A 19,635-nucleotide genomic window follows, 5' to 3' on the forward strand; every position below is an offset into this window, starting at 1 on the left:
AAATGCAAAAAGAATAGGTTTCCAGAATCCAATTTATTTTACAACTAGATTTCTGTGTGTGGCCCACCCTTCCACCTATGTGACATACTGAAGCTTGAGACATACAGAAATTTGAGATAATCACAAGCTGGTTTCAATACACTGTCTTCTACCTTCAGACCTTCTCGGTCCTGCTGTAGATGATTTGGTGTCACATCCATTATGTAGATAATGCAAATGCATAGTTGCAAAAAGACTTGAGTTCTAACGATTTTGAAACTGACTACAGATCTGCAGGTAAAACACTAAGATGGCACCTTATCAACCTCTGAATGACATATTTGTAAGACGGATGGAGGTAGCTTCCCTTCGTCTAGTTTTAGCTACTGCATATGTGTTGCCTTTCTTTTCTTGTAGTTCATTACAGATACATCCTATGAAATCACATGAAGAGAACAGGCTGCATTTGAACAACCTAGTATTTAGCCACCTGAGACCATAAAAATTGTAGCTACAGTGCTACCATGCAACCATGGCCTATATATCAAAATAAAAACTTGGACTTTAAAGGATGTCTGGATGTTACATACACAGTTACTGAAGACGAAAGGGTGGTGTGGTGGTTTAACAGATCAGGGATGTCACATTATTCACAAACAGTGAATTCAGACAAAGGCCAATTCAGGACTGAATGCTGAACAAGACCTACATTCAGGTATCATTTGTAGGTTACCACTAAATACTAGTTTCTTAAGACCATCAGCACACAGGACAGGTTTTTCTAAATAGGTAACCATATTTCTTTTTTTTTTTTTTTTTTTTTTTCTGTTTGAATTAGAATCATAGAGCTGCCACTACTACAACAACATGACAACTGCTGAATAAACATTGACTTCAACAGCATATGCTGTGTTTGGTATTTCTCAGAAATTCATGCTGGACAGATGTCCATCCTTCTTTAACTCGTAGTTTTGGAAATTGTTACCCAGACAGTACGTATGACGTATATTTTTCCAGCTCCTACACCAGACTTATATAATAGTTAGTGAATGTGCAGCTAAGTTTAGGAAATGGATTACTACAACTGAACTGAAATGGCAAAGCTGACTGAAGAAGATAAACTTTTTATTGAAAATAAATAAATAAATAAAAATCTGAATTCTCCTATATTTCACCCTTAGTGTTAGCTAAAACAAAATTATATGACCAAAGACTTTTTTGTACTTTATTTGCAGATTAATCATGTTTGATAATAAAAACTACCATCAAGCTAGCTGCAGCTAAAATAAAATTTGCATAGCTATCACACTGGCATTTTCAATGCACAAAATGAGTCTGATCCCGTGACATTTAAAAAGCATGAAGTAACCTCTTGATTGTTTCCCTGCTACTTTCTGTCAGTCATACTACTTGGCTCAAAATAGAAGTGTTGCCAGGAATGAGGCCTACACCCTGAGTGAAAAACAAAACTCCAAAATTGAATGTGAGGGACAGAAACTATAGAAATGAGGAAAAAATTCACTTACATTTATCCAAGATGGCTGTCGCTATTACTGTTGAAACTCTGCTATGGGCTGAGGTCACAAGACCCTGTAAGCTAAAATAGAGAAGCTTCAGCTGAGGGTAACTGAAGCTGCAGCACATTAAAACACATTTTATAATTATAGGTATTGATTGGAGTTTTAATTTCTTGATCTATTTTTCCCAAGGCATGAAAAGTGACCTGTATTTTTTGGTCATTTTTGAAGCCTGGAGGGAAGAAATTTTCAGTATTATCATCTACCTCATTATAAGTGTGTATGTAACTTATATACAGTACATGATATGATAGTATGATGGTTTCATTGGCATGAGTTTGGAGTTGCCACATTATTCACAGATGGTGAAACCATACGTGACTTATGCAGATTCTCCCAAACAAAACTAGAATAAAACCTTTATACAACATCACATCATCATGTATGTAGCAAATGTATATAATTATATGTAGTATATTATATAAAAGGATAACTAGTTTTAAAATCTTTTAATTTGTTCAAATCCATCACAGAGCTTTCTATCCTTCCTATAAGTTATTATTATTTTTTTAATTAAAATTTAGTCTGGGGAGTCTAATATCTTTACCTCTTAGAAATATCAGAATAACTTTAAAATTATTTTTCTGTATGCATCTGAGTACTGTAGAATGAAAATCTATTGCATCTTAACCTCCCAGGGCTTAAAACAAGTGTGTGATCTACTAGGCAGCTGGAATCTTCTCTTAACCTATGATGTAAAGATCCTACTGTTAGCTTCAGTAAGTGAAATGATGTTGAATTTGTCACCAATTTTGGTTTTAATAATCCCTCTTCTGGTTCACAAGTCATTGTGCTTTTGGGAACAGAACTGACATGCAAAAACTAAAAAAAAAAAAAAAAACGGTAAGAGAAAACAGCAAGGAATTCCGATGGAAAATAAGCATTAACAACAGAGATGTGAAAGAAAGACTAGTAAAGTTCAGCTGAGAAAAGTTTATTACCTCTGCTTGTATTGCATATGATATCTGCTAATGTAAATATACACTTAGAATCACAGAATACAACAACCCAGGCTGGAAGGAACCTCAGAAGATCTTCAAGTCCAACCTTTCATGTGAAAAATAAGTCTAGATGAGATTATTTAGCACCCTGTCTGATCATATCTTGAAAAACTTCCAATGATGGGGATTCTACCACACCTCTGGGGAGGTTGTTCATAGGAATGATTGTTCTCATGGTAGAAAAATTCTTTTTCAAACCAAGACAAAACCTCTCCCAGTGCAACTGTATCTGTTGCCCCTTGCCCTCTCTATGTGACTCCTTGTGGAGAGACTCTGTATATATGGATGTATAAACAGACGCGTGCAACATGCAAACAGATTTTTTAGACTGTGTCTTATAGGGATTTCTATATCTGAAACACAGAAAAGTAATTCCAAGAGTACAAGGAATGCAATGAAATCTGAACTAAAAAAAAATCTGAAGCAGGCAAGTAACAGCAAAAGCATATATATCAGGGAAATACAAGTTGCCAAAAGTAGAGTGATGGGTAGAATCTCTGTCCTTTCTGAGAAAACTTTAAAAAAGTAATTCCCATCACATCACATAGATGTTTACTTAATTTCTTGTGCAACTATAATGTAATTTATGTTAGATGAGAATATAATAGATTAGAACTAAGAAACTATTAGGATAATGTATAATTTTGTTGTATTCAATGAAACTGTCGAAAATTAAGAAATCCATTGCAACTGTTAAATGTTATAGACATTTTTATAAAATTAACCCCAGAAGACATCAGAACCCTACCAAGGATTCTGCCAAACACTGCAGTCAAAAATATCATCTGAAAGATCAGTAAAGAAGACAACACGATTCTAACAAAAATGGCCACTGGGGGGGGAAAAAAAAATCCTACCAAAAGCCCAGACTGCTGCATTTTATTTATTTTTATATAGACAAAGACAGCAAATGTTCAAATTATGAGGCTATTTTAACAAAATGGAAGAAGTAGTGGCTAAAATCTTTGAAACAGAACACTAAATCATTCACCTTTACCAAACCAATTTGAGTACTTAGATCTGACAGCTAGTCTGAAGTTTCATGAATGCTTGTAAGCCCATGCAGAATGACTGTTTCTTAGTTTTGATGCTACAGGATTGATGCCACATCACTCGAACACTGTAACCCAACTGGAACTAGATGCTTTCCTTCACCTAATGAGAAACACTAACAAAAAAAATAACAAACTGAAATTGAATTAATTATTCTCTCCATGAATGATCTAACAGAATTTATTTAATCTAAACAGAGTTTGACTATGTAGAATGTAGTCTAATATGCTCAGTGTGTAAAGAGGTAAAGCTCTATCGACAATGAGCCCAACTCTTTTCATAAGCAGCAATTTATTTAGAAAGGGGAAAAAAAGTGAAAATGGAGGGCAATCATTATACCAAATGCAGAAGGCCTATGCTACAGGCACCTACATCTGAGTTAGCTATTTGAGGTTACCTGTATAATCAAAGGAGAAAAAATAGATATTTCTGTGGCACAATTTATTAAATCCTTATTAGATGTCCAACTCAGATGAGATAAACTGTCTCTTAAAAGTGCGTTGACTATTCATTGACAATAATGTGTTGACTAGAAGAAGTGTCTTGACTATGAATGGTGACAAGTCTCTCAAGCCTGAACTGTTAAGGCTGAGACAAGGTTTAACCATCTATTGCCTTGTGGAATAAATTTCCCTTCCAACACACCAATTAACTAATTTTGAATTCCCATTAGTATGCACTCCAAACAGTCATCTGTATCTATGTTAAATAGATGTAAAAACAAAATAATTTATATTGACTTTGTAAATTCAGCCTGTATCAGATAGATGCAATGCACAAAAAGTTACTCCAGATGAAAAGGAGAAGTAACAACAGCATTCATTTTAGTTTTCATTCAGTTATGAATGAAGAACACTGCTGAAAGCTTTAATCATGTCATTTTATCACAGTACATATACACAACCCAGCCAAATACTCTATGTCCTACCTGGACAAACCAACCAACCCTCTAACTCCCTTCTTTCCCTTCAGTTTTAAAGAGAAACTCTCCCTGAGAATGAAAATGTTACAATCTACACACATGTGCACACATACACACACAAGTAAACACAGAGGAATCAGCCACAGAATTGTAGGTACTAATATGCATATTAAAAGTATATATTGAAAAAATCAACAGGATGCTTCAGGAAGTCACATACTCAATAGACTGACTCTAATGGCTGTAGCTATGTAAGCAAAAATATTTGTTTCGAATATAGCTACAAAAGAAAATATATACAAATATATATATATAAGCAGATGTAGCCAAAGCTAAAAATCATAAATAGTAACTTCATGCTTTTTATTATGTGGTAGTTCAGAACAAACTTTTCAAATATTATATACCCTCAGATTTACACAGATAATAAGATTAGATGTGACAGTAGCACTGGCCACTTTAGAGATACATATGACGAACTTAGCCAGCCAGCAAGGTAACAATCACCATTTTGATAATCAATTTCAGAATTGAATTGAATTTCCAGAAATGATTTGAATGAAAATTAGCTCACAGCATGATGGGGGTTGGTATGGTGTTTAAATGAATTACTTGGATAAAAATAAAATAAGATACAATTAAAAAAAAAAAAAAAGTGTTATTTTGTAAATATTTACAGATTAATTCAAATTTATCAACTATGGAAATTAATCAACAAGCAGATTGAAAGCACATCATGCAACTCAGTGATCACCATAAATCCAGACAATGTATCAGAGTTCATCAGAATAGAGGTCATATTTTAAATGAAGGTAGAATTTGCTATGCATTATTCATCCATCTGAAAATATTACAAGGTGGGACAACTTTTTTATAGTTTATTACCATAGCATATTACAAAATGCATTTGCAAAATAAATGTTTAACCGATGATTCTATGACAAGTCGTTTCAAAGCATATTATAAGATGCAAATATTGTTAAAATACGTGTGCATGTTTAATGCATGAATTACAGTCATAACACATCGTATAAATTGTCATAAAATTTAACAAATGATAATAAGATATTTATAAATGGCATCTAAACATAAAGTGTGCACAGAAAAGTAAATGGTACTAAAATTAATCCTTATATGAAGGCTCTTATTTCCTTGTCTTTTTACTCAAAATAAACCAGGTGATTTCATTGTTTGGATACTTGCAAGCAATGTCCAAAATAAACTCTTCTTACTAAGCTTCCAAGGCAGACAGAAACTTCAGTCTTCAAAAGCTTTCCAGAATAAAATCACAGACAGTTCTATATCAGCTATACAGCACCGATTAGCTTTAACAACACTTTCAAACTGTTTCTTATCGAGAATTAAAATGCATTGAATAAATCTGAGTTATTACTTTTACAAACAAATTTTCTGAGGAAGCAAACAATTGAAGCTCTGTATGAGAGTTCTTTGCCCATCAGAAAAATCAACTTTGAGAAAGTAGGGAGAAACAGTCCTACCTTTCAAATTTTGCACATTTAATCAGTGACACTCAGCATACAGATACTGATCTATATAAGCCTATATATCCTATTTTATTTTTTTTATAATTCAATACCATAAAGCAAATTGTTTATGAAAGAAAAGGTATTTACTTTTCTTCATGTGAATGATATAAACAGACAGCTGCCATCAGCTTACCTCCTACTCATTTACAGAAACAAATCTGCCTGCTTGAAGGGGAAATTTATATATGTATCGTCTGTAAAAGTCAGACTAAGTGGCTGACAAGATCATGAAAATAAAGAACCAAGAACCGTCCTCACTTCCAAAATAATCAGATGACTGACTAGTAAGAAAAAAAAAAAAAAAAAAAAAAAAAAAAAAAAAAAAGCCTATAGACTGAAGGAGGAGGGGGAGGCATGACTACAGAGAGAGATAAAACAGCCACATCCTACCAGCTGTTGTGCAGAGACTTGCTGGTAAGTGAAATCACTCGTAATTATGATATAGAACTTTAATGACTTCAGCATAACTAAATATTGTTATAAATCTATTTTAAATCTGCCAGGTTTCAGTTGCTGAAGAAGTTGATCTCCAGCTTCTGAAGTACAGTCAAAGAGCATTAGCTGGATCTGAGAAGTCTGATCCTATGATAGGAATGCTGGCATTGTTCTCTCTCTTAGTTTTCTCTGAAGTTTAACAAGATAGAATGCCTGGAAACAAGACTTAAGTACATTCAAGAAGGAAATAAAGTACTAATTTTGACGGAATGGACAAGAAAAAACAAACAAACAAAACATGGTTTTAAAAGTAAACTAGACAAATTTGTGGATGAAAAAATCTATTTCAAGCTTTTGAACACAGTGTTCTTGATCTTCACACTGCTTGGGGAATGTAAAAGGGAAGGATCTCAAGTTTTTGTCCTGCCTTGTCATCTCACCCTACCCACTCTTCATACTACAGTAGGAGTGGGCACTTGCTCAGACAGAGTAGCAGGAGCTGGCTCAGTATCACCAGCTCTTGTATTCTTCTGGACTTTACATAACTTACATGAGATTGCTTTTAAAGGGAAGTGCAGTTGATGGAACCTGCCTGAGGAAGACTCGTACCTTCTGGTCTGTGGTGCTACAACACACTTTCAGCTGCACATTATATATTTCCATAAGAAAGTAGAAAAAAAGGCACTGGGACTCTAAAAGTAGAAAATTATTTCTTTTCCAAACATTTAATCACAGAGGCCTCCCTTACACATTCCAGCCTCCTTATGGTACCTACGGTAACTGTTTCCAATATTGCACTTTTTATGGCATATTCACTTTAAAAAAAAAAATCCATCTTACATTTATATAATCAATATTGCAAAGCCTGGTTCAGAAACACTCCAAAACCACATTTGTATTTCCCCTACACTAATGTATGCTTGTTTACTGTTTTGTAGAATATGCAACTTGACAACAAACAGCCTTAAAATAAAACAAAACAAAACAAACAAACAATCTAACTAACTAAAAGCTTTGGTCAAAGCACTGAAGTAAGGTCCCCGATGCAGACGCAGTCGCTGCAGTTTGTTGAACCAAGAGAGAAAACCGTATTCTGCCACACGGGGCTCCTGCTGTCTGCACGTGATAGCCAGAATAAATGATGCATTAAGTGCCTACAAACTGCCTGTCCAAGTGCCTGCCCAGCAAATCATCTAGAGAACTTGTGGCTAGTAACTTATTTTTCCTTAAAAGCCCTCACATGCAAGGTCCTGCAGAAATCTTCAGCTTTTCCAAATATAAAGGAACCTAGCAAATTGGTAAAGCACAAGAGGCTTTAAAGTCAGACTTCATCAATTCTTGTGTGTATATCTTGTTTCCTAAAGATGTGACCGTTCTGGTAAAATGATCAGCTCTTGGATAAGAGTGACTTAGTTAAAGTGAAGGACAAGAGGATTCCTCTCCGAAGTGTGAAAAATGCTGTGAAGGACATCTCTCATCCTTCCAACAATGGCATCACTCTTTGTTTTATTGACACTGTTGGATACTGTTTAACCCTCTTTGCAAACACAGGTAAGTTTCAACTCAATCCACCAGAAGTTTTTTTATTTGTTTGTTTGTTGTTGTTGTTGTTTTTTTGTTTTGTTTTGTTTTTTTAAAAAAGGCAAAAATCAGAGAGCAAAAACAGTACACAGGAAGAAAAAGATCAGAATTACTACAGTAAAGTGAGGTGGGGAAAAGATTCTAAAAAGATGAATATCATAAATAAAATTAACAATAAATAACTTATCTTTATAGTATGTCATCCTCCCCCCCCCCAAGGGTTACATGACAAATACTTCAAAAAAAAAAAAAAACAACAACATATATTGCAGGCATTGCTTAATAGAGGAACTGTCTAGAGGCCTTACCATCACCCACAGCTGTTGTACAATTAAAAATTCAGGAAATGATTATTGATAATTTGTAATTTTCTACATACATTTCCATAGTTGCCATTGCTTCCCTGTTTGTTTATCTGTGTGGTGTGGTAGAATGATTCAACAGAAACAAGCAAGCTACAGATTCATAGAGAAATTATCAATGAAACACTCTAGACAAGTTGAAAATTTTAAATCCTAAAGGGCTATATATATAAACTGAAGTTATTCTTGAATGTATAAATACTCAGCTAAACAGGCTTTAGAAATACCTGAAATTTGCTGACAATGTATCTTATTTCAAAAATTAACATCGTTTAAATTTTGCTTTCCCACTTTCTCTTAATCTTCTTTGCAATTAATTATGAACTTTTAATTTATTTTTTTTGATGTTGTTGTTTTTTTCTGATGTACTTGGCGGTTTATGCTAGGCACACACATTAAGAAAAGGCCCGCTACTCTAAACGTGAATCATCCCCTGTCGTTTCATGGTTTCAGATTACAGTTTATGAGGTGACAAGAAAGTCCAACTGAAAATATGCACCACTCACTACAACTGGAGACACCATGGAGTGCTCAGCTTGTAGTTTGGTGTAGTTCAGGTTCATGGAATGGTACTGGCACTCTTCCCATTCATCCTTAGAAAAGAAACTTCTTTCACTAACTACAACAGGACTCTTCTAGAACAGTAAGTAATACATGGAAAGGAAACAATGAATTCTATTATTCTGGAAATATTCCACATTTTGGATTGAATTTCCAGACATCCTGCCCTTGTGTGTATGTATGTGCTTGCATTTGCATCTGCTGCTAAATTCTTTGTTCTGCTGGTAGTTTGTGAGTTTCTCACCCACAGATTTCAAGGTCTGATAAGAAATGTATAACTAGTCACACCTTCTAGAGCATGGGATGTTGAATAGTCCAAAGATCTATAGGACACCATTTAAGTGTGCTCTCAAGGAAAAGTCAAGTATTTAGCTGACTTAAGAGATTTGTGTAGCTAAATACATTTTCTTTGAAGAAGGAAGTCTCTCAGATTTAAAATGTATGACATCCTAAAATGAATGCCAGGCCAAGGAAAGGAGCTGGTTAAAGAAATATATCAGTAAGACTTCATGTCAAGGTCTTATAAAAATGCTATATTGTCATGAAAACAAAAGGTTATTCATGAAAATTGGAAAGCAACATTGTGCCTTTTTTTTAAAAAAAAAAAAAAAAAAAAAAAAAAAAAAACAGGACAGTGACGAGGGATTTGGAGACTAGACTTTTAATCTTTATACTTAATGTCCCTCTTGATCTGACCATTACAGGGTTGCCGTGGACCGTATCCAATAGATCTTTGCATTCATTCTTCAGGGTCCTGACCTAGCCTATCTGCAATTAGTCTGATGAGATGTACACATGGGAAGGGAAGGGAAGGGAAGGGAAGGGAAGGGAAGGGAAGGGAAGGGAGCATAGAAAAACAGAATGGGAAGAAAGGAGTATGACCAGACGAAGTCTCATGCTTTCCTATGTTTCAGAATTCAGAAGAAAGTGTACATTTAGGCAGCTTAATCAGGATCACCTTTTTGGCAGGAATTGTGCAGATACCAAAGTACCTGATCCAAGAAGAGACTCAGCTCATAAACTGTAAAAGTCAGAAATACTTAGATGGCAAGTAAGGCAGTGCTCCAGAAATACTGGAATAATTAAGATGCTGTGGTATGTTTTATCCCTAATAAAGGGTAGAATCATAACCCTCATAAAAAGGAAAGGATTGAGAGATCAAGTCTAAAGTAGAACAAAGCACTATGCAAGTAATCAAAACATGAAAAAGTCTCTACAGATACTTCACAAGAATGTCCACATATATATTCATATATTAAAAAGATAACTTATTTATTTCTAGAAAGACAGTTTTAGTATAGTTTAGGTAACTTATGTGGGTAAATAACTTGCTATCATGATCTGTACAAACCAAAGCTCTATGAGTTTTTCAAATAACATTTATTCTATCTGCTCAAGATTTAGAGAGTAAAGAAATTTCACAGGCATTATATGAAAACTTTTTTTTCTCAACTAAGAAATTATTATTAGCAATATTTATAACTTCAGCTAATATTTCTTAGAAACAAGTAACATTTGTAAATAGAACATACTATATATAGAAAAACAATTGGATGAAGCAGGCTCACAGATATATATGAATGAGAATGAAACCACATTCCCCTGTGGTTTTCAAAGTACAGCTTTACTAGGAGTTATACACAGACACAATGACATGGTCTGAAACAGTAAGAACATATAATGGCAGTATTTGTAGAGAGATTTTTTTTATTTTTTTTTTTAAAAAAAACCTTCTTCAGGCTGCTGAATGAAAATGAAACATCCCAAATTCAGCATAATTTCATGAGATTGTACTTCTTACTAAATTTATAATATTATAATATTTTTGTCACCACAGTTCTCAATTTTCATAAATTTAGGATTATGTTTCCTTGTTTCAATTTTACTGTAGAGTGAGGAAGGATTTTAGTGTCTGTTCGTAAGAATATACAACATTTCCTCTCACAGCCTGTGATTGCATTTAATTTTTAACAATCAGTGCAAACTGTTAAATGATCAACGTAAGCAGTTAAATTACTTTTTCAATACGTATCAATACGTATCATATTAATCAATACTGGCTTTCTTGTATCACCATGGCATTCACTACTGATCATTCTACTTTCCTCTGGGGGCTACAAAGTCACCTCAAATCTTGATAAGGCTAAATAAGTTTTCAGGTCAACTTCAAATTCTGACATATACCATACACTTCAGCTGTTTTTCCAGATCATTAATAAATATATTAAACAATGCTATTTAATGTACAGGTCAGTGGTAGACAGAAATGTTAACCTTTTGCCATTCTGAAAATTGACAATTTATTCCTACTCTATCTTCTGTCTCTTAGCGTGTTTTCAACTTGTGATGGAACTTTAACTTTCACCCAGAACTATTCAGTTTTCTTATTATCTTGTAAGGGACTGTGTCAAAGGCTTTTTGAATGTCCTTGTGAATCATATCCCTTGGTATTACTTTAAAAGTAAATTTATTTTGGAAACAAGAATATTTCTTGTAGATTGAAAATACTGTAATTCTCTTAATAGATGCAGTGATAGAGATGTGCGTGTTCTGAAAATTCAGTAAACTTTGAGGCCAGAGAAGGTGACCACAATTTGTCTCACAGAAAGGTCAGAGCACCAAAAACTTCCGGCCGAGCCAGTAATGCAGAAAATATATATATATATATATATATAATAAGGCCTTATTTTATCCTGTTAGAATGCAGCATTTGAATGCACATAGTAAGTCACACGGGCTGATGAAAGGTTCTGAAGCAGTATCAGTGGTAGCAGCATAGGCAGTAGTACAGCTGTGCAAAGGCTTCCATGTAGCTGACCAGGAACAAACTGTAGGCATAGCATAAACACAGAGTAAAATGATTGTCCTGTGTAAGATAAGTTATGGCAGTGACAGACTGTCATGACAGAAGGCAATATATGTGGCTAAGCTTTCTGTACATAAACTGGAAAAGTCTGAATGACTGACTTGGAAGAGGATAATGAGGTACCTTGCAATCATTACAGACAGCACAGGAGAAAGTACAATAGAGCTTATCTGAAAATCTAAAGGTAGGAAATTAATGGCTCATTTTTTTTTCTACTTTATGAAGAATAATAGGTATCATGAAGTCGGTCTGTGAAGGATTATAAAACTGAAAACAAACTGCTTGTATTGGATGCTTTGAAGAGGAACTGGGTAAAAAGGCACAGAGAGAGATGTTAGGGAAATAACCTGTGCAGAACAGTGGCAGCAATGAGACAAGATGACATTTGTCATGTGCTGAAAAGAGGCCAGCTGTAGTAACTGAAATGTGGAGAACTTGCACAAGAGTTTCAGTTTTGCACAAAGCTTAAAAAGGTGTACCTTAGTATGGATGTGATGACTAAGAATGATACCCAGATTTAACATTCAGGGCGTTTATGCTCCAAGCTTAAGAGATGACCAACACAGTGATTATAGCTATTTTACTCTGTTGGGCAGCTAAACGCCACCACACCTGCTCTTTCACTCCCCCTCAGAAGAAGAAAAGGGTGAGAAGAATGTATGCTGAAAAGGAAAGAGGTAACAGGTTAATTGATAAGGATAATTGAATTAAAGGGAAAAGAAAGAGGGGAAAAACAAGCAAAGGCCACATGGAAGCAAAGAGGAAAACAAAACAAAACAAAGCACAACAATTATTCTCTAATTCCCATCAAAGAGAGATGTTCAGCTACATCCTGGGAATCAGGGCCTCCATACATGTAGTGGTTGTTTGGGAGGACAGATGTCTTCATAATGAAAGCCCCCCTTCTCCTTCCCCTTTCCCACCTTATATTGTTGAGTGGGACACCATGTGGCATGTAATATCTATCCCTTTTGTTGGTTTAGGTCAGCAGCCCTGGTGATGTCCCCCCGTCCCCCCCCCTCCCCCCCCGCCAAACTTGCCCACCTTGAGCCTACTGGCTCTGGGGGGTTTGGAGGGAGACTTGATGCTGTGATAACACTGGTCAGCAATAGCAAAAACACTGGTTTGATACCAATATTGTTCTAGCTACAGATGCAGAGCACAGCACTGTATGGGCTGCTGCAGGGAAAGTTAACTCTATCCCAGCCAGACCCAGTAGAGTGATAAAGAAAAGTGATGAAGAAAGCACATCAGGGAGGAAAGATTACTCCTATTGGATGTCTAAGTATTCAAAGGTTAATATCAGAAAGATGGGATGAGTTATATTTGTTCTTTTTTACTAGGAGATATAGCATCTGGAGTACAAATCACAAATAAGATGATTGAATTTCTCATTTAGATAAATTGTGATGTTTTGTGAATTAGAAGGATATAAAGAAAACCAAGAAAGTGTACAATGGAATGGGAAGTAGAAACACTCCATATAATTACTGAGGAAAGTATACCTACTGAGCTTTCAAATTGGCTAAAGGTAGGTGAATTCACTGGTTGAGCAAAAGAGGTCCATGAAAGAAAGCAGCAGCTTCAAGTATGAACTTATTAAATTTGTCAGCTTCAAACATAAAATCAATTTTATTTTCTCATTTGGCTTTTTTTCATCAATTCCCTTTTCATAGCAAAAGTAATTTATTTATTATTATTATTGAAAATAAAAAAAATCCAGTGCAAGGATTACAGTTGGCAAAATCTGTTGCTGTTAGTGATACTGTCAACTCAGCCCAAGAGGTGGCTGATAAGAAGTGAGAGGACCTGCTATATGCAGGAATCTGTCCTTAAAAACTTGCTGTGAAAAGTCACCTTCAGTTACAATTTATGTACAGAGTATATATCTGTAAAATTTCAGATCATGTATCTGAAAAAAAAGATAATGAGTTTTGTTCTTGCAGATTGTTCAGTATGAAGTGTTAGTTTCTCGGCAGACAACAGAAGTAGCCAGCGATCCTTGAAGCTAAAGTTTTGTTCTGCATTTATAGAAGAACCAATACTTTCTGAAAAAAAATGACATTTGAATGTCCCCAGAACAGACACCGATGTGTGGCATATAAACTGGTGTGATTATGGAAGTGACAAGTTGTTTGATGCAACCTAACAATGCACACTTTTTTGTAAACAGATGCTTAAATACCTATCAAACAGATTATTAGCATCCTGTTTAGTGGTCAAGAAATACAGAAACCGTTAAGATTGGGAAATTAATTACACTTTTTGGGGAGATTCTAGGGCAGTGCGTATCTGTTTTTTTCTGGTGACATCTGATGATATATGCAACTGCTCTAAAAATCACCCACTTTGCTTGTTTGATATTTACTAACACTACACCAAAGCAATGCTAATGCAGCTAAAATAAAATGTGGGAGCATGGTATGCAGTAAGTCTTTTGTATTTTGTTAGGTTTTTGTCATTGTATTTTTCATTTGTGACTGTCATATTGCACTCAGACAATTAAGAATCAGATAGTTATTGTAGAAATGTTTCAAATTCCATTGAAAAGACAATCCAATAATAAGTCAAGACTTAAGCACGTGGTAAAGTTAATGAAGAGTGTTAAGCATAAATCAAAGAGTTAATGTAAGACATCTGTATGGAAAAGCAGAGCTAATTTTAGAGTAAACTGTAAATAAAAACTCAAATGCTCTAAAGCTTTCCAAGAATGAGCAAAAGCCCAGTGACAGAAAAAGAGGATCAATGCTAAAACCTTACTTCTATGCATTCTGCCTAAACATAAAAGACAATACATTTTTCTGCAATTAAAATAGGTGCAGACAATGTTAAAGAATATATCATTTGTATAATAACTAGGTAAAACAATGAATTCTACTGTTTTCTTTTTCTTTTTTTTTTTTTTTTAGTTTGAAATTTTGATTCTTTAGATGCTGATAGCTTGCAACAAAGCCATGATGTCCAAAGCCTATTAGAAAAGAATTGCATTACAAGAAAACATTAGAGAAATATAACATCCTCTCTCCCCTTTCAGCAGAGGTATAAGTTAAAAGGATATCGCTGCTGAAATACAAAGTTTGGTGGCATAGAGATAAAAAAAGATCAGTCAAAATTGTGATAAACTTTTCTCCAATGATTCCTGGTTTTATTTAATTTTACAAATTTAGCATTATGTTTTGAAATTAAAAAATAAGATCTGTGGTTGTTGCAACTGATCATAATTTATCAAAAAGGAGTTACAGATTTAGGTCATCTGAGGATGTTAATTCATAATTTATTATAATAATCACATTTTATTTTGTAATTAAAGCATAACACGTTTTAAGCCAGATGTTAGAAAATAACTTAGGTTTACAGTCTAACATCACCTAAATAACTTAGAGGTTTTAACTCTATGAGGAACACTGTCAAAGTGTTGTGTAAATGGAGATACAGTGATAACATGCCCATTTAACCCCACACAAGGCATGTGACTTTACACATTCTCCTATGTGTATCATATTAGCCATCACCCTGTTCAACTTAATGCTTTTAAATAAGCACAAAACTGAACATTAACTAACAAAAGGGTATGAATTATTATGTTATTATTATTATTATGTAGTTTAAACTACATATAAGCAACTGAATTGTCTGAAACTGAAACAAAGCAAAACAAATTGAATTTCATCCAGAAAAACTATAAAAAGTAGACTTTTCTGCTTCTGTTCATGACTGTTCAGACATCTGTTCATGAAAATATGCATTATATTACAAATTATTTCTCTCTTTTTTAATTATTTATTTTTTATTTTTTTATTTTTTTGTTTTGTTTTGTTTTAGGAAGACTAGACCTCTGACTATTTTAAAACAACCATCTTCCATGTGCTGTTTTCACTTTATGTTGGACAGTGTTTTCCTTTTATGAATTGATGTTCTGAGACTGTTAACATGAAGGTGTGGAGCTCAGTTGCTGAGTTTGTACCTAGTCCAGCATGACAGCAAGACCTCAGACCCCTGATGGACAGCAGAAGCCAGCCAGGGGTAAGCAGCCACCGCAGCTCTGCTCCCTGCTCGCACCAGGGGTGGCCTGCCAACTTCCAGGGAGGTTGCTACTGGGGAAAACCTAATGCTGCCATGGTACAAGCAAAACCTTAAGGATCTGCCAAAGTACTGCTAAAACTGCAGTTTTAGCTGCATAGATAAAAGTTATGTTATGGTTTTAGTTTAAAATGTAAGTGCCTTATTATATCCTGCAAAATCAGACTATTTCTTAAATGCTTATGAAAGTACCTACAGATTCGTTACTCTCGTTACTCTCGTTACTGTCTTGGGAAGCTAATGAATGAATAGAATGTGATTAAGGATGAGCATTTGATACATTATTGATACAGGAAATACCTGTAGACTACGTGCTGCATATTCTCATATAAATTAACTTTCTTCCTTTGCCTGACATTATCAACTATAAAGAGGAATCACAGAATCACAGAATTTCTAGGTTGGAAGAGACCTCAAGATCATCAAGTCCAACCTCTGACCTAACACTAATAGTCCCCATATGGTTTAGTGGATCTTGAGGTCTCTTCCAACCTACAGGTATTTCCTGTATCAATAATGTATCAAATGCTCATCCTTAATCACATTCTATTCATTCATTAGCTTCCCAAGACAGTAACGAGAAAAAGGACTCATGGACCAAATATGCAGCCATATATCACAATTTGGAAGAAGGAAATGGAAAGGGAAAGGGAAACGGAAAGGGAAAGGGAAAGGGAAAGGGAAAGGGAAAGGGAAAGGGAAAGTCTAACCATGATTTAGTGAAAGATATTTTTAGGTAAGATTCTAATAATTAGCTTGACATAGCTGTATACATGACAGACCAAAACTATTTTTTCTATCAGATAAAGACATTATCATCAGCTGTTATAAACTATGAAACTCACTACTTGCTTGGTGTAAGTTATGTTGCTGACAATAAAGTGCATTTTGAGAGAAAAGAAATTACTTTGCTATCAAGTGACAATTTAATTTATTTTCAATGGGAAGAAGAAAGCCTCTGGTAAAGCATTACTTTGAATCTGTCTCTACTGGAGTCTGTGCTGTGCTGGAGCTGGCCGTTCAGGGCAACTGTTTTCACATAATGTACTGTAAAAAATAAAATACTAAAAAATATTGTGCACAAAGTGTGCTATTCGATATTCACTTTCATAACGGAGCTATCAGCAAGGCAACATTTGAAATATTGCACCAGGTCTTCCCTGTGTTCAAAATGGCAGAATTATAGAAAATCTGTGCTGATTTTATTTGGTAAAAGGTTTGCTTGAAGGTCTTCTGCAAAAATATTACCTAAATTTACAAGACAAGAACACACATACTGCATGTTGTTGAAAGGTGTCTCTTCTCATGTCATGTTGCAACTTTTAGATGTAGACTTCAAAGTCTACACTAGATGTAGACTTTCCTCTCTACAATTCTTAAACAGAAGTACTATTCTAAAGGGAAGAAATGGCACAAGAGATTGTGTATGAAGAATTATTTTAGAACCTCATAAAACTCAACTATTTCATTATTTTTAAAGCTTTACCTTTACATATATGAAATGGCATTTTATGAATTACAGTTTATTTATGATTTGTACACATTAAAGGAAGCTAGTATATATATCCAAAATATTTTCTGTAATGCACAACTAGAATTTCTGCTCTATAACAGAAGACCCCTTTCAAATAAAATTAACAAAAACAAACAAGTAAAACCAAAAATCTTGTACCAAATAGTAAGAAAAAAATAATCTTAAATGCTATCTTTAACCTCAGAGACATTCTTCATATGAACATCAATATTTTCTATTAAATTGCTACTTCTAGATAGTACTCCATGTGGTGTGATCCTCTTAATCCACAATTCAGCAGTGATAATCATTCTTTCCTTTATACATTTCTAGGAATCTGCTGAAATGCTTGGCTGCCTACACTACTGTAATTTCCTTTATGTAATTGTAAATTAAATTTTATAGAAGTGGAGAGTGATTTAAAAATATATATATATATTTCCTGTTAAGAAACTTAATACAGCAAAGAAAATTCAAGAGGAAGAGGCATCTACAGATCTGTAGGTAGAACAAAATACACCAAAGAAATTATTTTTATGGTTACATCATATGTATGTCATACAAGTTGACATAGAGTATATTATATTTTATACATACATAAAGCTTGTGTTATTTTTATCTTGTAATGCCACTTTCACATCACTCAATACACCAATGGAGAATATTGAGAGTGAATTACAAATAAATATTTTCCCTCAGGCTTATTGCTTATTTTTCATGGAAAAAAATAATAAAAATAAATAAATAAAGCATGCTGTTTACTTTGTATTCTGTCAATTAAACCTATGTCAAAGTGACTAGCTCTAGTAAAATGAATAAATACTTTACTTGGAATACCACATGCGTAAAAAATGAATTTGAATAATGAGAGTAATAAGAATCAATTTATTTATTTTATTTTTTTTTAAAGTGTTGTCTTACTACTGTGTTCGTAAGGGAGCACTGAAAAGACAAAAAGGATTGCAAGGATAGGCAATACTTTAAAAAAGATAGCAAGTAATTGTAATTAACATGAAATTGCATTACATACAGAAAATTTGCTTTAAGTAGTATCTTTTTCACTTATTAACGATGATAAACCAATAAAAAATCTACTAAGTCTCAAAAGTCTAAAAAGTCTCTACTAAGTCAGGGAGCTAAGTCAGGGAACTAAGTCAGTCTCTACACAGACAGGGAACACTAAACAGCAGTAAAAGTCTGTTAAAGATGCTACAATAAATGATCTGGATTCTTTGAAAAGCTATCCATCTGGAAGTTCTGATTAAGATTTTTCTTTTATGCAGACCCAGGCTTTGGAAATGTGTATAAAATTATATATTTGTTAGTTTGATTTGTGGTCTACATATTTGTATGCATGTTTACCTTACCAGACACTGGACTTGCTGAGATTCAAAGTACTAAAACCAAACCCAAACCAAATCATTGCCTCTTCACCATGTGCCTTTATTACCTGGTTGTTCTTGATATAGCTGGGTGATATCTTTCAGATATGATGATACCACAAAGGGCAGTAATCTGAGCTGCAGTTTTCTCTCCAGCACGAACAAAAACAGTGCCTCTGCTCCTTTACATAAAGAGACTGAAGTCAGGCCACAGGCTTGCAGAGACTGCACTGTTTTCACATAGCTTACTTCAAGCAAATGTGGAGGACCAAAAAGCTCACTCTTCTTTTATTTTTACAATTATTTTTGTAATCTGGAGTCTCTCTTACAGGTGCTAACTTAGAAAACAATGAAAGTTGCTTAATTTCTTTTCAAACACACCTTTATAGTTAAAGAGGCTATCATATAACAACATTCCTACTTAAAAAAAAAACCACCATCAACAACAAAAAATGGGTAAGTGGTTCTATTTATAATCCCACATTTTAATAGCAGCTATATACAAAACACATGTAATAGTTTAGTGAATACTGAGGTCAGTTATTTTCACAGGGAAATTTTATCCTACTGTTAAATTGACTGACACCAGACTTCCACCCCACCATTCCATCCAACTGATTCCTTTAAATTTGTAATAGATCCTGAAGCATCAGCAGTTTGGAAAGCTAATATGGGAAAAGTACAGTATTTGAAGAGCCTCTTTTCCACTTCAGTGTAAAACAAAACAGAAAAATAAAATAAAATAAAATAAAATAAAATAAAATAAAATAAAATAA

The 19,635-nt window shown here is 34.2% G+C and overlaps 1 protein-coding gene across 19 annotated transcripts in view; it reads right to left on the reverse strand.

Moving 5' to 3' along the window:
• The window catches only part of FOXP2 (forkhead box P2), a 438,294-nt gene that overhangs the window by 86,229 nt on the left and 332,430 nt on the right, over window positions 1–19,635 (reverse strand). The window contains exon 3 of one of the 19 annotated variants that reach the window (XM_035333610.1): window positions 1,506–1,576. The exons of the other annotated variants lie outside the window; for them this stretch is intronic. The gene's annotated coding sequence lies outside the window, so the exon portion shown is untranslated. The remainder of the gene's footprint in view (window positions 1–1,505; window positions 1,577–19,635) is intronic. 19 annotated transcript variants of the gene reach the window in all.

Source organism: Oxyura jamaicensis, chromosome 1 (assembly GCF_011077185.1).
Source record: "Oxyura jamaicensis isolate SHBP4307 breed ruddy duck chromosome 1, BPBGC_Ojam_1.0, whole genome shotgun sequence".
Lineage (NCBI taxonomy): Eukaryota > Metazoa > Chordata > Aves > Anseriformes > Anatidae > Oxyura > Oxyura jamaicensis.